At 36.2% G+C, this 5,249-nt stretch overlaps 1 non-coding gene across 1 annotated transcript; it reads right to left on the reverse strand.

Annotated features, from left to right (window-relative positions):
• Positions 1-340: 340 nt before the first annotated feature.
• On the reverse strand, positions 341-411 carry TRNAS-GGA (transfer RNA serine (anticodon GGA)). The gene has a single exon. It is a non-coding gene; the product is annotated as a tRNA-Ser (tRNA).
• Between the last annotated feature and the right edge of the window lie 4,838 nt (positions 412-5,249).

Consider the following 5,249-nt stretch of genomic DNA (forward strand, 5'->3'; position numbering starts at 1 on the left):
AAGGTTTTTGGTGAAGGTTCAGACTCAAAATTTTCTTCTCTACTGATACATTCAGTAATTTCCCTTAGCTGCTCTTGTTCACTTAACTTTCCTGCAGACACTGGCAAATGTGGAACTGACATTGGGACTCCTTGTATCTGTTCCTCCATATAGTTCTTGATCAGGTAGCTGAAAAAAAATATTATACAAATGTAGTTCACTTTCTGAGTAAATAATGAGAATAACTGACATGTGCAAATCAATGCAAAGAAAGGAGAGTAAAATAGACTGTTGTTGGTGATGTACTCTTGAAAAAGTAAATAAAAGCATATTATTATGTAGAACTTTCAGCAAAAAATGCAGGCTCGACCAGGACTCGAACCCAGGTCTCTGGCATTCCATGCCATTACTCTACCACTGAGCTACCGAGCCGGTCTGGCTTTGCCTGATTTTGACCTCAGTGGTCAAGGTCAAACTCTGGTCTTACTCTCATAAGTATCTTGCAGGCAGGGAACCAGTCTGGGTGTTGGCCATTTGTAAGTAATTCATTCACAGTAGATGGAATTGGAGGATGTCTTAAATAATTCAGAAAATGATTTAGGTGTAGCATTCGCCTTACATATTCAGCTACACACTATGTCTGCTCCAATAAATTTTATTAGGCACAAATACATGTAACCCTTCTCTTTCTTTACAATCCTTTCAAGATTGTAAGTACTTGTAAAGATGAATGCCATAGAAATTACGAATTGCTCCTATAAATATTCTCTACATAGTAAAATTACAAAAAGTCATTGTAAAAGGGCAAAATTCTTTAAAAAATTCGACAATTGGAAAAAGAAGAATCACACATTTAGGGGTATTCTGAGTTTTCAACATGCCTGTATGTCATTTATTTCAGTCCACACCTCCTTCTTCTTCTATGACACTGCAGCCCGACATCGAGCCCTGGCCTCAATGCTACTATGTCCAAAGCTTTCTTCCTCCTATTTCTCATTTCTAACATTCCTTTCACATCTTCTTCCACAGTCTCCATACATCTTCTCTTGGGCTTCCTACAGATCTTCTACCTCCTATTGTACTATATGCCACTAACTTTGGTATGCATCCATTCTTTGGACATGTCCTGCCCACTCAAGTCCTTTAAATTTTATAAAGTGGGATATACATATATCTTTGTATAGATGGTACAATCCATTGTTATATCTTAGTCTCCATCCATCCCTGTTTCTCACTGGTCCCCATACTCTTCTCAGAATTTTCCTTTCAAAAGAATCCAGGTCTATCTCAAACTCCTTATTGAACGTCCAGCTCTCACATAGTACAATGTTGTGTACAAAGCCCATAACATGTTGTATACAAAATTATCGCACCTAGAAACGACGATCTCAGAAGTTTTCCAATCGTTCACAAATTACTTATTCTAGGTGACTTAAACGCAGCTTTCCATTTTCCCCATAAACCAGAAACAGTATATTTACAATCAATAATAAAACTCTTTCGGCATGATTCAAATCATTAACCAAACAACCAGAATAATGGCAACCACTCAATCATTCCTCGATGTAGTAGTAATGGATGACCCGGATCTTGTACGCTCATTTAACGTAACCGATCCAGTCGGAATGTCTGACCACTGTTTAGTAAATGTGACACTTGCCATCGAAAAAACCAAATTAATTAAACAGTTTATCAAATACCGAAACTTCTCTACCCTCGACAAAGAGATATTCGATAGGAATGCTGCAACAATTCAATGGATGTAAATAGATAGCTTTGACAGTATCGACGATACAGTGCACTTCGTTACTCAAAACGTAATAAATCTCTTTGACAAGCATGCACCCCTTGAAATTAAATTAATAAAATCAAAACCCTCTCCGTGGATATCTGAAAATACAAAACTACTTATGAAGCTCCATGACAATATCCTAATAAAATATGAGCGCATAAAAACCCAAGCAAACTGGGGCTACTACAAAGAACTGAGAAACTTTATCACCTCGGTACAACGGCAGAAAAAGAAAGCCTATTTTAGTCATCACCTCTGCTGCAACAATAACAGAGTTGTGGAAAAAATTAAAAACGTGGGGTGTATATAGTAAAAAGTATAAATATCAACGAGATACCATCCGACTTCAGAAACATGGATTCAATTAACTGACATTTTTCTAGCGTATGCAGCAAAACGGATGTTTCAGAAGATGCCGTTAACAAAACTCGAAACTTCTTTGATCGTAACACCTTTAACGAAAGTGCTCAAACTTTCCATCTGCAAGATATAAACGAAACCGAAACACTGAAAGCGATAAACAAAATATCATCCAATGTCTCTGGTAATGATGGAATATTCATAAAATTGATTAAACTATTATTACAGCACATCCTATGTTCCCTGACGCACATCGTAAATTTCTCATTCCGGACTGGACAATACCTGGCCAGCTGGAAAACAGCATGTGTTGTTCCGATACCAAAGAAAAAGTAATAACGTCCCTGACTGACCTTCGGGCAATAAGTCTCTTACCTATATTTTCCAAAATCACTGACAAAATTGTTTACAAGCAAACTCGCAAGCACGTTAATGATCTAGATCTGCTTCCGAAATGTCAATCCGGTTACCGTCCTTCAAACAGCATGGCAACGGTGTTACTTAAAATCACCGATGATTTATTACGATCAATAGACAAGAGAATGACAGTAGCGTTAGTATTACTGGATCTCACTACAGCCTTTGAAAGTGAACCTGCTCTTAAGCAAATTCAAATACTACAATTTTTCACTCCCGCTCTCCAATGGTTTAGATCATATCTGAACAACAGAGAGTATACATAAACGCTGCCATGCCCCCTATCTCTCTCACCCTTTCGTTGGAACTGGTGTCCCACAGGGATCCATTCTAGCTCCTCTCTTCTAAACCATTTTTACAGCCTACATACCTACCATAATCAATCACAGTAATCACAGTAAAGTTCATTGTTATGCAAAGGACACTCAATTCCTTTTCCCTATATATATATGTATATATATAATTTTATCTGATACTTTCTCCCCAATCCTAACCGTTCAACCTTTCCTTGTATGAAACAACGACGCGGCATGGTAGTATTGCATGCTTAAAGAATGCCTGAGGAAGGTGGCAGATGCTTCCCCAAAACGTAGCTATCTTAAGGAGTAGACTCACAAATACGTAAGTAAAACAGTTTTTATATGATATTTATATTGTGTTCATAACAGAAATATTTTTTAATATTTAATATTGTGAGTAATATGCACCAAATCCAAAATGAATCCCTCAACAGTGGAAAGAATCCATAATTGTTCCTGTGTTTCAAAAATTAAATGCAATAATTACCATGGAATTTCTCTACTCTCAACAGCAAATAAAATATTATCTAACATTCTTTCAACAAGACTAACCAAATATGGTAATGAAATTATAGGTGATTATCAATGTTGATTTAAACGTAACAGATCAAATTTTTCACATCAGACAGACACTTGTGAAAAAGTGTGAATATAATCAAAATGTCCATCAGCTATTCATTGATTTCAAAAAAGCATATGATTCGGTCAAAAAGAGATAAATTATATAATATATTAGTCGAGTTTGGAATACCAAAGAAGCTTCATGATAAAAGTATGCACCAGTAAAACAGAAAGTAAAATTCGTGTGGGTATTAATGTGTCTGACAAATTTACAATTCATGATGGGTTAAAACAAGGAGATGCATTATCTCCATTGCTCCTGAATTTTGCCTTAGAATATGCTGATTGGATGGTAAAAGAAACTAACAAAGGATTAAAATTTAATGGTGTGACTCAGTTGTTAACATATGCAGATGATGTATACTTATTAGGGGATGATATAAATACAATTAAGAATAATGCTAAAATATTTTTCAAAACAGGTAAACGGATAGGTTTGGAAGTTATCAAAGAGAAAACTAAATATATGCTTACAGGCCGAAACCAAGTGTTAGGTAATAATCAAAATCTAATTATTGATAACAACACCTTTGAACCAATTTCCCAATTCAAGTACTTAGGAGTAATACTAACAAAATGAAAATAATATTAAAGAGAAAATAAAAAGCAGGCTTAATTCAGGAAATGCATGTTACTTTTCCCTTCATAAACTTTCCTCATCTCGTGTAATATCTAAGGAACTAAAAGTTAAAAAATACAAAACAGTAATTTTGACTAGTATTACATGGATGTGAAACTTGGTCCCTTACATTGAAAGAGGAACATAAATTGAGAGTATTTGAAAATAAGATCCTTAGCAAAACATTTACACCTAAATGGGATGAGGAGACAGGTGAGTGGAGAAGGTTAAGTGGGCAGGCCATGTGGCACGAATGGGAGAGGAAAGAGGATTTTTCAGGATTGTTGTTGGGAAACATGATGGTAAAAGACCTGAAGGAAGGCCAAGACGAAGATGGAGGGACAACGTTGAGATGGACCTAAAGGAAATTGGTAGGGATCGAAAAGAGTATATAGATCTTGCTCAAGATAGGGACAGGTGGAAGGCCTGTGTTGCTGCAGTCATGAACACAGGCTAGAGAGTTACATTTACTTAGTTAATACAATCATTGATCTTTCCTATACTAGACTACTGCGACGTAATATACGGACCAAATCTATCCGTTTCAAACAAAAACTAAATTTATGTTTCCATTTTGTGTACCATATAAGAAAATATGATCATATCCTACCAACCTCAAACGCAAACAAAATTTTGAACATGGCCAGATGATGAAAATCACATCTGTGTTGTCTTATTCATAATCTTTTAGCACCAAAACACCTAAAAACCTATTCCAGAAATTAAAATTCAGAAAGGAAACACATGATTACAAGACAAGGGGAAAATCGAAACTTGAGTTTCCGAAGCACACACTAGTGCTTTTCGAATCATCATTCACATAGTATTCAGCTGCAAGAGCATGGAATGAACTTCCTCCTTCCATGACGTCCCTCACTAATAGCAACAAATTCAAAGACAAACTAATAACTCTATTGTTAAATGAATAATATCAGTGTTCCAGCACTCACGAATAATAGCTCTCATCGCTGAGGCAACTTCCTAAAAACAAGTATTTTCACTTTCATTTTGCTTGTTTACTTTTCCCCTTACATGTTGCCAACCCTTGACTCGAACCCAGGTCTCTGGCATTCCATGCCATTCCTCTACCACTGAGCTACCAAGCCGGTCTGTTTTCCCTTGATTTCTCGTTTCCGCTGTTTTACCTGTGTGGAATCCTAGG

This window comes from Lepisma saccharinum, chromosome 12 (genome assembly GCF_977018435.1).
Source record: "Lepisma saccharinum chromosome 12, izLepSacc3.1, whole genome shotgun sequence".
In the NCBI taxonomy this organism is placed as follows: domain Eukaryota; kingdom Metazoa; phylum Arthropoda; class Insecta; order Zygentoma; family Lepismatidae; genus Lepisma; species Lepisma saccharinum.